Source organism: Musca domestica, unplaced genomic scaffold, assembly GCF_030504385.1.
Source record: "Musca domestica strain aabys unplaced genomic scaffold, Musca_domestica.polishedcontigs.V.1.1 57, whole genome shotgun sequence".
Lineage (NCBI taxonomy): Eukaryota > Metazoa > Arthropoda > Insecta > Diptera > Muscidae > Musca > Musca domestica.
Genome location: NW_026712358.1, coordinates 4,300,945 through 4,316,264, shown reverse-complemented (window position 1 = coordinate 4,316,264; position 15,320 = coordinate 4,300,945). Strand labels below are relative to the sequence as shown.

At 36.6% G+C, this 15,320-nt stretch overlaps 1 protein-coding gene across 2 annotated transcripts in view; it reads left to right on the top strand.

Moving 5' to 3' along the window:
• Window positions 1–2,521: 2,521 nt before the first annotated feature.
• The window catches only part of LOC101891319 (cGMP-dependent protein kinase, isozyme 2 forms cD4/T1/T3A/T3B), a 156,417-nt gene continuing 143,618 nt past the window's right edge, over window positions 2,522–15,320 (top strand). The window contains exons 1-2 of one of the 2 annotated variants that reach the window (XM_059128762.1): window positions 2,522–2,975; window positions 7,375–7,810. The gene's annotated coding sequence lies outside the window, so the exon portion shown is untranslated. The remainder of the gene's footprint in view (window positions 2,976–7,374; window positions 7,811–15,320) is intronic. The other variant, XM_059128764.1, reaches the window with a different exon arrangement.

The following is a 15,320-nucleotide window of genomic DNA, read 5'->3' as shown; positions in this document are numbered from 1 at the left end:
TGTCTTCGGGAGAAGATGGCCAGGTCGTCTCAGATTTGCGGATTCCGCAGCTCGCATTTCGTATGTTCAGGCCTGTTCAGATGAATCGGAACTCGTTCGTGTTCGCAGCTCACTGTAGGTATGTTCGGCAGCAGATGTTTAGGCATACTAAGAATACGGGTTCGGCAGCTCACTATGAGTATGTTCGGACTTAGTCTACGATGTCTAGCAAATCATAATAGCACTAGCTAGCACACTAGCACTGTGGTTTATGACTACATTTAATTCATTACCAATGTTTGAGCTCCTTTCGGAACAACGCACCGAAGGTCGTGTGGAACAATGATTTGAAGCCTCTACTTAATGAGAACCAGTTCAAAAGCATTCCCAGCTAACGATTCTGGTTAATCGGAGGACAAGAAATTATTCAAAGAATCACAAACTACCCCTCGACAAGCCCCCTCCCAGTAGAAAGCATCTCATGGTAAACCAAACAGTATATGTGATATTTGGAGGTGTTACAAACGGAATGACAAACTTAATATAGCCTCTATACTATGGTGCAGGGTATAAAAACAGACAACACGAAAATTGAATGAAATACTATGATATCTTATTTAAATATTCTTCTAGATATCTCTTCAGATTTATGTAGTCACAAAAAAGGTAAATTTTATCCATGCATACAAAGGTTGTAATAACCCAGCTAACAAAACTTTGCGAGCTCGGTCCGACTTCGATCGGAAAGTTGAATGAAACTTCCGAATTCGGATGTGTTTTCGGGCCGACTTCTGACCGAAATTCGAGTGGTTGACCTGCTGTCGGTCCAAAGGGTCGGATGAAAGTCTGAAGTTTTAGCTGACTTTCTAACCGAAGTCGGACCGAATTCGCAAGAATATTCGTGGGGAATTCGGAAGGGAAATGAGAGGAAGTGATATCGTGCACATTTCTGATATTTTTGCCGACTTTCAGGTTTCGGTACTAATTCTCGGAATTAGAAACAGAAAAGTCTTATGAAATTCTAATGAACAACTGTCATAACGTATTGACAAAAGCAAATATAAATAAAACAAGTGAAAAAGCCGGGCCGAACTTTGAATACACTCAACCATATGGAGATTTTCAAAAAATAAATAAAAATATAAATCGTTATAAATTATGAGGAAATCTTAAAATACCGTATATAGGGAGTTACCGTTATTTTGGGGTTTATACGAAGACCTGCAATTTTCTAGGCTTTAGTACACATTACGAAGTGAGATACGAAATTTAACAATTCCGATGAATAATGTAGCTAAAATCATCAAAATACAGAATATAGGGAGGTACCAATATTTAGGGGCTATACGAAGACCTGCTTAGACAATTTTCTGTCACAGGCTGTAGTTCTCATTAGGAACTTCAAATACGTAATTTGAAACAATTCCGGTGAATAATGACGCTAAAATCATTAAAATACCGAATATCGGGAGGTACCGTTATATGGGGGCTGTGCGAAGACAATTTTTTGTCTCAGGCTGTAGTATCCATTACGAACTTCAAATACCAAATTTGAAACAATTCCGGTGAAAAATGTCGCCAAAAATATCAAAATATCGAATATAGGTAGATACACCTAAACGTGGATCAATATAGCCCATTCTCAATACCAAAAGTACTGCAGACCAAACACACATTTGAGTAAAATTTTATTAACTTACTTCAATTCGTTCGGAAGTTAGACTGATTTCCACAGACGGACGGACGGACAGACAGACGGACGGTCATCGTTAAATCGACATAGAATTGTATGCTGTTCAAAAATATATATACTATAATGTATATTCCGATGTAACACAACGGAATGACAAACCTAATGTACCCTCCATACTATGGTGGAGGGTATAAAATTCAGTTAGCTAAATATACTTCAGACAAATTGACCATTTTAGCGAACGGGTCGGACACCGACATTTGGTGCCATGGGTCTTCTTTGATTTTGTATAGTTCATAAATGGATAATATTCGCCTACTTCTTCAGTGGTCTATTATTGTTGTTATCCTGTCATAAATATCACTATCAATTTGCCGTGAAATTTCTACGATCGATACCAAGAATATGCCCACATAAAGGGATTTAAACATTTTCATAGTAGCCGAATATTCAATTATGAAAGAACCCATGGATAATTTTTTCCGCATTTCCGCAAAACATTACTTTATACTGAATTTTTTAACAAATAATAATTCATATATTATGTATAAATCTAAATAAGTCGTATTCAGTTTTCCCACGATTTTTTTTGACATGAAAACGTGGAAGGCGACAACACTGTTACTAACTCCAATGATCTTTCTTTTTCTCAACCAAACAAATAAGCGCAATTAAGTGAGCACTTAACCAAAGAAGAGATAGTTGCATAGATTAAGAGAATGGTTGGAGCCTAAAACAACAGACCCAAATGGGAGAGAGCCCTCACAACACACACACACACACTCAAGCGCCCACGATTAACTTTGGTATTCTCGACTCGGCCCCAAGCAGCAGAGGAAGAATTTCAGGCGAGTTCAGTAGACAACGGCTCTTTAAACACAACGTTCGAGTGTTAATGTGAACGGGTCCAACTGTAACGCGCTGTGACGTGTGGAAAATTCTATTAGACACCGAATAAAAGAACAACAATAAATTAAAAAAAGAAAATAACAAAGGATAGCAAATCGACAACTGAGAAAATTAAATAAAAACAACAAAGAAAATAATATTAAATTTAAAAGAAAAAAGAAAATAAAAATTACAACGTTTTTTTAGTTAGTGTCATGCAAAAGCACAACGTATTAACAAAATAATAAAATAAAAAAAGAAAGAGAGCAAAAAAACAAAATTGCCAACAAATACAAAAAAGTGAAGAAAGAATAAATAAATCGTGTAATTCAGAGGCAAAGTTCATCAAAAGTTTGAAACAAAGCCAAGTGTGAATAGAGTTGAAAGAAATTTAGCTAAAATAAAGGAATTAAATGTGAGTTTTATTAGAAAAAATAAAAATTATAATTAAAAAACGAGAGCACAACTGGGTTTTGGTGGCTCGCGAGTGAGAGAAAATCGTGAGAATATCTTCTACCTTAGGTAGTAGATTACACAAGCCAAGCGAAGCGAGGCAAAATATCGGTGAAAACGACGAAAAAAAAACAAGAAAAACAATAAAGTGCCCTTAAGACCGGCTATAAAGTGTTGTCGGCCAATCTGTTCGGGTGTGAGTGCGTGCGTGTGTTTGGAAATAAAATCAATCAATAAAAATAGTGGTCGCCCGCCCGTCCGTCCCTCCGTTTGCAGGGAAAAGGCAACAACAAATTAATTTCGTTTCAAGTGACCACAACAAAAGATAAAGAAGTGCCCTCCACGAAAATTTTTGTTAAAGTGTCGTGTATTCAGATTAAAAATATATACAACAACAACAACATCAACAATTCCTCTCCCTCTCTATTTCTCGTCGAACGTACATATCTTATCTTTTGTCAATTGTATTGTTTTTATGGGGTCCACTCTCTCTCTCTCTACCTTTCAATCGTGGGGTGTAAGCAAACTCTCCTAATCTCTCCGTTGGGGACACTTGTTTCAGTGATGCCAACTGAATAAATCGTTAATTTGTGGATTTTAGATATTTCGTGTCTAAATGAAAAATGTCTTTGAAAAGTGACAACAAAATTCGAAAATAAGTTTTACTGAAAGAGGGTTTTCTCAAATAAAAAAAATAATAATAATATCAATGAATTCACAACTAAACACAGTTGCCGTGGTCGGCTAAAAATTATAAAAATTCTGGAACCGCTCAAGTATAGTAACAACCATCGGTTTTTTCTTGCAATTTTTTACTTCGACTTAGTAGATTCATGTCTATCCCGGATCCGAGAATTTTTACTAAATTAAACTTGTTATTTCTGAATTTTTTAGCTGGCCAAGGCAAATTGTATATCATTGTGAAGCATTTGAAATCCTCTGGGAAATTTTTAAAAAAATCCGAGAGTTTTTAGTAAAATAGAGAATTCGAAGAACGAAAATTATTTATTCAGAATTACACAAAATATCCGCGTTTGGGTCGTAAACGAGACTTTGGTTGGTTGGTGCGAAGAGAGTATATGATATGGCCCAAACTCGGTGCTTCGTAATATTATTATCAAACTTGGATCGAGTTCGGAGATGGACAATATCTGTCTATTCCTTCTGGTACCTCCCTCACAAAGGGGTCAACATTTTGATATTTAGAACTCTTTTAAAATATAAAATAAGAGTTTCACAAAAAATAATCGAGTGGTGTCAAATCACACGAACGCGAAGGCCAATTCACCGGTTAATTTATCGAAATAATGTTGTCGATGAAATGTTCTTTCATAAGTCCATTGTTTCGCCCGCAATATAACAAGTGGCAACTGTTTAAACCACATTTCGTTTACATCCATCTCTTGAAGTTTTGGCTACTAAACGTCAACAAAATTGTACGGAAAGTCGGTAGACAATGTCCACCTTCTTGCGCACGTCGATAAATCGATAAAGAAAGGCCAAAGTCGCACTGGGCCGACTTTATGATACCCTACACCATTTTGCATATACAGGGTGAGATAAAAAACTGCAACAAAGTCGAATAGTTTCTATTTTGTTTTTAATTTTATTGAATAAAAGCAAAAAATGTCGGAGATTTTTTCGAATTGGTCATCTTTGGCACGAAATATGGCCTTCAAACGGCCAATGCAACCGCCACACGCTGCCCGAATGTTTCTCTGCGGTATTTTGGCCCATTCCCGGCGAAGCGCTAGCTTGAGGTGATCGACACTTTGGTATTTTTTAGTGCCAACCTTGCTTTCCAAAATACTCCAGACACAATAGTCCAACGGATTGGTATCCGGAGATTTTGGTGGCCATTGTGCGCTGGAAATGAAGCGAGGAACCTAATTTTGTAACCATTCTTTGGAGGCTCGTGCTGTGTGCGGCGGTGCTGAGTCCTGTTGGAATGCCAAGGTCTGCAGTCAAAATGTTTGCGTGGCCAAGGCTTTAATACACCCTCCAGAATATTGTCGCGACAATATTCCGGATTTATTCTGATGCCACGTCGATTAATACGAGCGGAGAGCAACCATCGGCTGTTATGGCGGCCCATATCTTCACCATGGCCGGCGCTTGAGTTCTGGTTGCCAACCGATGGTGCACATTTTCAGCTGAACTCTTTGGCAAGTAAACACAATCATTTTGTTTGTTTACAAACTGCCGGACAAAGAATGTTTTCTCATCGGAGAAAACCAAATTCGGCAGTTCACCACTTTCGGCCAAGCGAAGCAACTCTATAGCTCTTTTGAGTCTATTTTATTTCTGTTGCGGTGTAAGTTCTTGCACTTTTTGAAGTTTTCAATAGCTCATTTTTCAATATTTGCCGAATGGAACATTGCGATATGTTCAGCTCACGATCCATTTTTCAGTCACTGCGACGCGGGCTTCGATCAAATCACTTCTTAACTTTTCGAACCATTTCTGCTGATGTTGCTGTTTTCTTCCGTCCACTTCCTTGACGTCGAGCTACGGTACCAGTATCACGGTAACGAGTGATGGTACGAGACACAAAAGATTTATTCACATTTAAATGCTGGAGTGCTCCAGTGATAGTCACTTGTGGTTTTCAAGCCAAATATGTAAAAAACATACTATCACGCTTGAATTCCATCACGAATATCTTTTTTTCTGAAAAATTCTCACCAAAATTCTCTTGGACGCTTGTAAACAATATTAGTTTTTCTCCAAGTATCGTTGTTACGTATGCGCTCCGTTAGGGTTGTGGAGGAGAAACTTGACAAATCGGATGAAGAATATATATGGGAGCTATAGTTGAATCGATTTCCACCAAATTTGATACACTATATGTGCTAAATTCGGGCGAAGTTAATTTTAACCGATTATCTAGAAATTTCCTTGGACGAAACAACTGATTTGTACAAATTTCATCTCGATAAGGCAATAAATGCGACCAAACTTTGTTTACAAAAAATACATGGACAAACGGACATGCATAAATCGACTCAGAAGTCACCTGAGCAGATCATCAGACCTTTTAAAAATTATCTTTTTTAACAATTTAAGACAACAATCATATTTAAAAAATTTAAAATAAATTCCAAAATGCTATGAAAAATGCAATTTTTTATTCTTTTAAATAATCTTTTTATATGGTTTGGTCTTTTATGCCTCTGGTCTAAAATTATTATTTGAATGAGTTACATTATTTATGACAGAGGTTAAAAAAAATCGGGTCACAAATTTTCATGGCGATTTTTCACACTGGAGAGTAGGCATCATTGTGCAAATTAGTGAGGGGCACTCTATATCTCTCTCTTCTCTTTTATGAGAACAATGATGGGTATTGTTCTGTTAGCAGTACCGTCATTTTGCCTGCTGCCCTGCTGCTCTCCAAAAAGTAAATTCCCCAACGAGCGGCTTGGCTATTGTTACCCTGCTGTGCAATGAAAATGCACAAATTATTGCTATATTTTATAGTTATTTGAACAGAATTTAACAAAACAAACCAATAAATTTGCATTACATTAAATGCGAGATATGGCGGCGGTGGCGGCGTTGTAAAAGAAAGAACGCAAAAACACGCTACCACCAATCGCCCACAATTCTATAAGAAAAAAGAAAACAATAAAATAAATAAATCACAAAAGCAAAAAAAAAAACAACAACATTCTTGTAATCTGTAAACAAAGCTCTGCCAGAACAACCGAGGAGTAACAAAGTCAAGCTGCTCACTTAAAGAGTCAAGATTGGCTGGCCTCCTTCACAAAATCCAAAAAAAAAAGACGAAACAAACGAACGCCAATTTTAATGATTAAAGACGGGTGCCACAGCGTAGCCTCCTTCTGTATTGCACAGTGTATGTGTGTGTGTGCGATCGTGTGGCGTGTAAATCGCATTAAGAAGGAATTTATTTATTTATTAAACATAATTTTGTGTTCCGCCTGCATTCTTTAGAAATAACTACCTAAATAAAAAACGGCAAATATTGCCCACGCTTCGGAGGGGGAGAGAGACAGAGGGGGAAGAAGCCATCCACCATACTCTGTGATTAATTGACAAAAGATTGCATTTCCTGCCTGAATAACTAGTTACTAGTACTGCTGTACTGCTACCACAACTCCATACAGATTCTCCCACTCCCTCAAAGCTGTGTCCTACTTAATAACCTATTGCAATAATAAAAACGAAAACCAACAGCTACAACCTATCATTGACTGCATTTATAATCTCTGAACAAAAAAAAAAAAAAAAAAAAAAAAAAAACGAAATAAAATAATAATGAACCACAATTATTGTCTTCAATGAAACGCAATTGTATTATTACAAACCATACATCTGTCTATCTATCTACCCCGCAGCTACCACCAACATCATCAATAATACAACAACTGTTATCAATACCAAAAGTGATCAATACCCATAGCAACAACAATACTAACTGCAATTGTTGTGGCGTTGTGCGATTCTAACTAGGCAAGTGCGGATCCTATCCGATCCGACCCACCCATCCATCCATATTCATTCCACATGCATATGGGGAAGTTGTGCAAATATTTAGACAACAATAACAACTAAGCCTACCAAAAAGCAAACGCGGAACTTGTCATCGCGTCTCCTCAACACAACCACCGAATACCGGCCAAATCATCACCAAACTCAACACCTGCTGCCTATCAACCTCTGCTATTTGGCTGCTGCTGCAACTAATTTTATTATCTTTCCCCCCGAACCCCAACATTATCGTCATCATCTTCCAGTTTGACGTTTCATATTAATCTGTCATCTGTTAAACATGTAAGTTTTGTTGTTTGATTTTATCTCTCGCTCTCTCTTTTCCTCTCTCTCTCTCTGCCTCTCTTTTTTCTTTATTTCTTTACAATATTTGTTTTATTTTTTATTGCCTTGTTATTTTTCCCCACATAGCCATAGCCATAACCCCATAACACCCCACTCGATTACTGCGACAGCTTTCCACTGATATTGCACAAAAATTTTCCTTAATGACTTGCCAAAAGAGCAAAACAAAAAAAAAAATAAAAAAAAAGAAACAGACAAACAAAACAGAAATACCACCACAGCAAGTCAAAGAAAATAGACCTATAAATTTTTCGCTAAATCGTCTCTATTTCTAAATTTTTTTTTGCAGCCGCTGCTGCTGTTGTGTTCCTGTTTGATTTGTGGTATTTGGTGACAGTGATGCCAATGGGTGTTCATATAATGTGGACAAGTTTTTGGTAAAATTGAGACAAGCAATGAAGCAAAAATTAGGTGGAGTCGAATTTTTAATGTTCTCATAACTTCGGAGTATCGGAGTTCAATATTAGAAAGAGTTTCATGGAAACCACCGTGGAAATGAGGGTATATTAATTTTGTCATTCCGTTTGTAACATACCTGAATATTCGACGTAGACCCCATACAGTATATATTCATTATCTGCATAAAATGCTTTGAGGATGTTTGTCTGTCTGTTGAAATCACGATACAACCCACGTTATTTGGCGTAAAGCTTTGAAATTTGGCAGAATATTTTAAGTTGTGTTTAGGATGATTGGTACATTGGTAATTGATATAGCGCCGATATCTCCTGATATTCGGTATTTTTATGGTTTTAACCAAATTTGTTAATAGTTTTGTCTAAAAATTGACATTTGAGGTTCGTAATGGGTTTCAGGACAGGATAAAAAAAAACTGCGACAAAGTCAAACACAGTAATTTTAATATTTTTTAAATTTAATTATATGAAAGCAAAAATGTCGGAAATAGCATCAAATTTTAGAATAAGTTTAGATTTGTTTGAATTGGTAACTTTTGGCACGAATGATGGCCTTCAAACGGCTAATGAATCCATCAACCGCTGCCCAAATGTTGTTCTGCGGTATTTTGGCCCATTCCCGGCGAAGCGCTTGCTTGAGGTGATCGGCACTTTGGTATTTTTTAGGCAAAGCGAAGCACCTCTTTAGCTCTTTTGAGTCTATTTTCTTTCTGTTGCGGTGTAAGTTCTTGCACTTTTTGGAATTTCAATTGCTTTTATCCGAGTTCATTTTTCAATATTTGCCGAATGAAAAATTGGGATATATTAAGCTTACAAGCCATTTTTCAACCACTGCGACGCGGGTTTCGATCAAGTCGCTTCTTCAATTTTCGAACCATTTCTGCCGATTTTGCTGTTTTCTTCCGTCCACTTTCTTGACGTCGGGCCACACAGCCAGTATCACGGTAACGAGCGATGGTACGACACACAAGAGATTTATTCACATTTAAATGCTGGAGTGCTCTAACGATAGCCACTTGAGGTTTTCCAGCCAAACACAAAGAAATCACACTATCACGCTTGAATTCCATTACGATTAATTTTTTGGGAAGTTCTCACTAAAAAAGAAGAATTGAACCGACATATTCCATATTTACATTACATCTATGGCTTATAGAAATGTATTTAATTTCCCTTTTGTGGGGGTAGTACCTGAAAGAATGGTCCGATGAATTCCATATTCACACTAGAACTAATGTAGGTGGATGTAATGTATCGCGGGAAGTTAGAAGAGACATCGAATAATTATTAATTTTATGACACTTGACTTATTTACAATTTTGATCCCCTTTTGTGGATGTATCAAAAGGAGAGGGTCGTAAATTCCTTATTCTAGGGTTATAAGTAACCATATTGTCGCATATATACCATATTTACTCCAGATCTTGTGTTGACATAACTTCACACAATATCTTGCGCGAAATTTGAAGACAATCGGTCTCTGATTTCTCAATTTATAGGAATTATGATTTTTCAAAATTGTGCGGAAGGTACTTGATGAAGTGAGCCGATAATGTCTATTTTAGCTCCGAAGCGTAGCATTGATGAAAAATATTAGGATTTGCAAAGTATGAACAAAATTATAATTTTTTCTTGTTCTATTAGATAAATTATTTTCTATAAAATATTGACCTTTTGTGGGGAGGAGCCCTGTTGTAGATGCGCACTCTTTGTAACGTAGTTGTGTGAATTTTGTACATTTTTTAGTAAGCCCACCTTTTGAAGTTTTTACCGTTCGACTACAGTAAACCTTCTCAGTCAAATGCATTCTTAAAAGTCCACAGTTTAGGTTTAGTTCCTCTGCAACAATACCACCCGATTCCAGGACTTTGGAAAGTTTCACCACATTTTCTACCGGAATTGCCTGCATGTGCCAAATAATTGAATTTTTTATCAATTTTGGGCATTCCTTAAGACGTACAAATCTACCTACTCCAAAATGTTATGCTTAAATATGCCCCCATTTTTGTACTCTTCGGCGGATAGAATATCATTTTGAGTGACTTGAATGTTTTCTGATCTGCTAAATGAGTAACTTTCACATCTTCAATCAAAAAAACTTGTAGATCAAGACTGGTATCTATAGGAAAACACCACTTAGTCTTCAAATCAAGGTCTCTTTTATATGAAAGACTTTGCTACTTTTTATAAGTTTTTCTGATCCAGTTTAAACCTCAAATGAAAGTTAGTTCTGTTCACTAAAACTTAATGTATTTTACTACTACATTTTTGTGTAATTCTCCTCTCTATATTTCTAAAAGTGCTTTTCGGCCTTTTTTTAGAAGATCTGTCTCTTACAAAGGTGCATTTTCAACCTTCTCTATGAAGTCCCATGTTGGTTTCCTTTGAGGATCTTTATATCAAGATCGCTGTGATCCTCTCAAAAAGGGTGATGACATGGGCTTCTATTAGCAGACTTTTCAGATCATTTATAAGTAGGCAATTCTTGACTTCTTTAAGGGATCAAATGTCTTCTTTAGGGAAAAGACTAATGCCATAACAATAATTTTCATCTTCTTTAAGGCGAATCTGATCATCTTCAAGGAGGGCGTTTCATATTCTGGAAACAACGTCTCTTCTATAAGAAGACCCTTTTTCCACTCAACAAAATAGTTGGATGTCGCATAACCCATTACAAAATAATGTGAAGATGTCAAATCTTACATTACCAATCAGTTGAAGAATAATAAGTGGTCCGTTAATAATTTACAAAACAATGCTCATATATTCTATTTTAGACATTTCAAGTAATGAGTGGCAGTATGCGGGTGTTTGACTTCCGAATTGAGGAAATTTAAAATTTAGCATGATTTGATGATGAATATTTCCAATTCGTATATTTCCAATTCGAACCACCGACCTTTGATTTTGTAGTCAAATGTACCGCCGCCGTTTCTCATTTCTTGGTAAGATAAAAGTAAGTTATTCTGGCTTGAATAATTACCCATAATATTTTAATTTCCAATGCTTTGTTCTCATTACTTTTGGCCTACTGGTATGTAGTGTGTAATAAAGAAAGTATGTAGGTGTCATTACTTGAAAATTAAATGGCACATGAGCCCACATAATTTCTGGGTATTCCCAATTGTCTTAAATTGATAAATTTGGGAATCCTTCGTCTCTAATCCATTTCGATTCTGTCTCAATTTAACGAAGGCACAACGGCAACTCTGGTTGGCCAGTTTTAACTCTCTTCTGTTATTTGTCGACGATTTTGTTTTAACTTTTTTTGCGGCTGTTTTGTTAAAGCTGCATTTCATTCTACGTTTACAGACAACCACTTGTTTCTATTTTTAGATTAGCGTTTTTTTGCGGTTGCCTGTTTTTTTGTTTTATGCTGGTGCTGCTGTTTTTATTTATTTGTGTATTGTTGTTGTTGCTGTTTGTTCTGTGCCCTTTTGCGCTCTCTTAACCGAACGACCGAACGACATGCCGATATTTCAGCTGGCATTTCATTCCGCCTTTTTCTTCTGAGTGGTGCCATGGGTGATTGGGTGGGGGTCTGTGGAGAATTGTGTTGCTCGTTGTTGTCTACCTTCCGTACTCCAGTCGGTCGACGATATTCATTGATTGTGTCGCGCCACTCCACTCAACGCCACCAACAGGTTATGACGGAGAGGAATGTCTTTGTTGAGATTTGATTTGTTGTGGTGTTGTTCAGCAGTGGTTTGTTCTGTCCGCATGTCTGCTGTTGGCGAATGACGCATAACTGGTGCTGAATTGAAAGGGGAGGGGAAGAATTCCCACCCGCCCTGTCCACCCAACAAAATCATCAACAACAATAGCAACGCGAAAAAATAAGAGATGACAACATAAACAAAACGTGTTTTTCTCTCTTGAGATCTCCTCCGCACACAAATGACAACAAAAAGGCCAAACATGTTGCGCGTGATCCACACATTTTTGTTGCTCTTTAAACTTGGGAGAAATATTTAAAATTATTTGGAAAAAGAGTAAATCGGAACACTTATTTTCAATTGAGACATTTTATATCGTGTTTACCGCCTTTAGTTACATACAGTCATTTTAATTATAGCCATAAAAACGTACGACATGACTTTAAACAATAGTTTGGTGTTTTATAGGAAGGTTTTTACATCTACCCACTACCATTGGAACCTGGAAAGTTCGTTAGAACTATCTCCAACTACATATTTCATGACCATAGTTGTGGGAGTGTTTTAAAAGAGGACCTTAATCTTCCATGAGAAGTCTCTCTAGTCTTCTATGAGCGGACTTTCTGATATTTTATGTATTAAGCCTCTGAGAAGACCTTCTGGTCTTCTGTGAGAAGATCTTCTGCTCTTCTATGAGAAGACCTTCTCTGTTCTTCTATGAGAAGGCCTTCTCTGGTCTTATATGAGAAGGCATTCTCTGGTCTCCTATGAGAAGACCTCCGGTCTCCTATGAGAAGACCTTCTCTCTTCTCCTATGAGAAGACCTTCTCTGGTCTACTATAAGAAGACCTTCTCTGGTCTCCTATGAGAAGACCTTCTCTGGTCTCCTATGAGAAGACTTTCTCTGGTCTTCCATGAGAAAACCTTCTGGTCTTCCATGAGAAAACCTTCTGGCCTTCTAGGAGAAGACCTTCTGGACTTCTAGGATAAGATCTATGAGAAGACTTTTTGGTCTTCTATGAGAAAACCTTCTGGTCTCTTATGAGAAGAACTTCTGGTCTCCTATGAGAAGACCTTCTGGTCTCCTATGAGAAGACCTTCTGGTCTCCTATGAGAAGACCTTCTGGTCTCCTATGAGAAGACCTTCTGGTCTCCTATGAGAAGACCTTCTGGTCTCCTATGAGAAGACCTTCTCGTCTCCTATGAGAAGACTTTCTCGTCTCCTATGAGAAGACCTTCTGGTCTCCTATGAGAAGACCTTCTGGTCTCCTATGAAAATACCTTCTGGTCTCCTATAAAAAGACCTTCTGGTCTTCTATGAGAAGATCTTCTGGTCTTCTATGAGAAGACCTTCTGGTCTTCTATGAGAAGACTTTCTGGTCACAATTAATCCGAAATCGGTTGAAGATACATATGGGATCTATAGATAGAATTCGTTCTTGGACCAAACAAATGTTGTTTGCGAAATTTCATGTTAATCGGCATGCGACCTGCAGTTTGTTCACAAAAATACATGGACGGACTGACATGCATAAATCGACTCTGAAAGTGATTCTATGAAGATCCTCAAAGGTAACTATGGTTCTATCTCGCTTCCTTCTCCATGTTACAAACAATTGCACCAAGACATAATACCTTTACCTCTATGTGGTGTAGGGTATAAAAACGTTTAGATTTTTTTGAGAGCACATGATGGTCATCCGTAAGGTTATTTGAAAATACATTTTCTCATATTTTTCTTTAAGTGCTGTCTTTTTCAAAACTTGCGATTTCAGCTTACATATTTGTTTTATTTCAATTTTAATAAAACAATAGCAGCAGCGCCAATGTAAAATCAAAAGCAAAACACTTCTGCCGGCAAATAAAACGATTCGGATGAATATTCAATGAAACGCAAATAGGCAAGTCATAGCCGGTAATAAGCATTAGTCGGCAATTGAGGAATTTTATTTCGAAATGTCATTCGATATTTCCGGAATCGTTTGCCAAACGGTGCCGCCTTACAATGTTGCACAAAGTGCAATAGATTTTTTTATGAATTTGGGTGTGCATGTGTGTGTATAATGATGGGTATGAGAATTCGCTGAATATTTAAATGCAAGCAATTATGCAGATTAGGCTGTATCGATATCTGATAAAATTTGATATGGTCAAAAAGGGTTTCCGAAAACTTGTGGCTTCTTTCTGTATGGCGACACATAATTCAATTCGAGAGAAGAATATCAAAAATTTTACTAAATATCTATTATTAAACTTAAATAGAAATCCATAAAAAATAGGTGTTTTTTTTCTTTCGAATACTCTTTCAAATCGTCACACAAAAAAAAGGTCATTAAAGTAAAGAACCGAACAATATAAAATATCCTTTTTAAGACCCTGATCCTGATTTAATTGTAATATCCTGATTTAAACGTTGTTTTATATAAAAACAACAATAATGAGATTAAGCCTGACTATTTTGCAACAACGAAATTCTACGGTATCCCGAACAACATGTCAACACTGTTCTATCCTGATTTTATATTATTCAAATATTATCTTTTATTTTTATTGTTGCTTTTTAAGAATCAATATATTGCTAACAACTGAAACCACACAAACTTGGCACACCTATTTTAAAATGTGAAATTCAATATCTGTCTATTGGCGATTTCAATTATTACTAAAAGTGCCCTAGTTTGATTTTCTGCTCAGTGTCCTACTTAGTTGGACAGATACATGACATTTTGTGTCAAAAGAAAATTAAATATACTTAAACAAGATTTGTTATAGCATATTTGGCACGGTTATGCTTGAACGTATTCAATATGAGGGTGATGCCACATTGTGGAAATAGCCTAATCGACCAAAACTAGAGAAGAATATTTTATGATTTTTTTTAGTAAAAATGTGAAATGTGTACTACATAGAAGGATGTAATTTGATATATAGTAATAATAAATTAATGTATGGACCCAACCGGTTTCATATGGGAAGTGACAGAAACCAGGTGGATGTGATCCAATTAGGTCAATAAATAATACCTAACTTGTAATTTGACACATCCCATATTAAATAAGGTGGGGAAAATGGACTTGGGCTACACAAGAACGGGAAGTGCCCATATTTAATACCAAAGATTCTAGAAGTTAACCTCATGTCTCCATTGAATTTCAAAGCTCAGTTTTAAATATTTTGAAGAATATCGCAATGCTTTTGAATTTTGCTGTACTGAATTAATACTTGGAACTTGTCAAATCCAGACAATATCCCTTAGGAACTTGGATTTGGAATTTACATTCAAAATCTTCGTAAGAAGGTTTTCTGCCCCATTATAGAAACCCAAAAAAAGTCTCAACAAAATTGGTTGGAAAATATGTTCAAGATTCTCGAAAT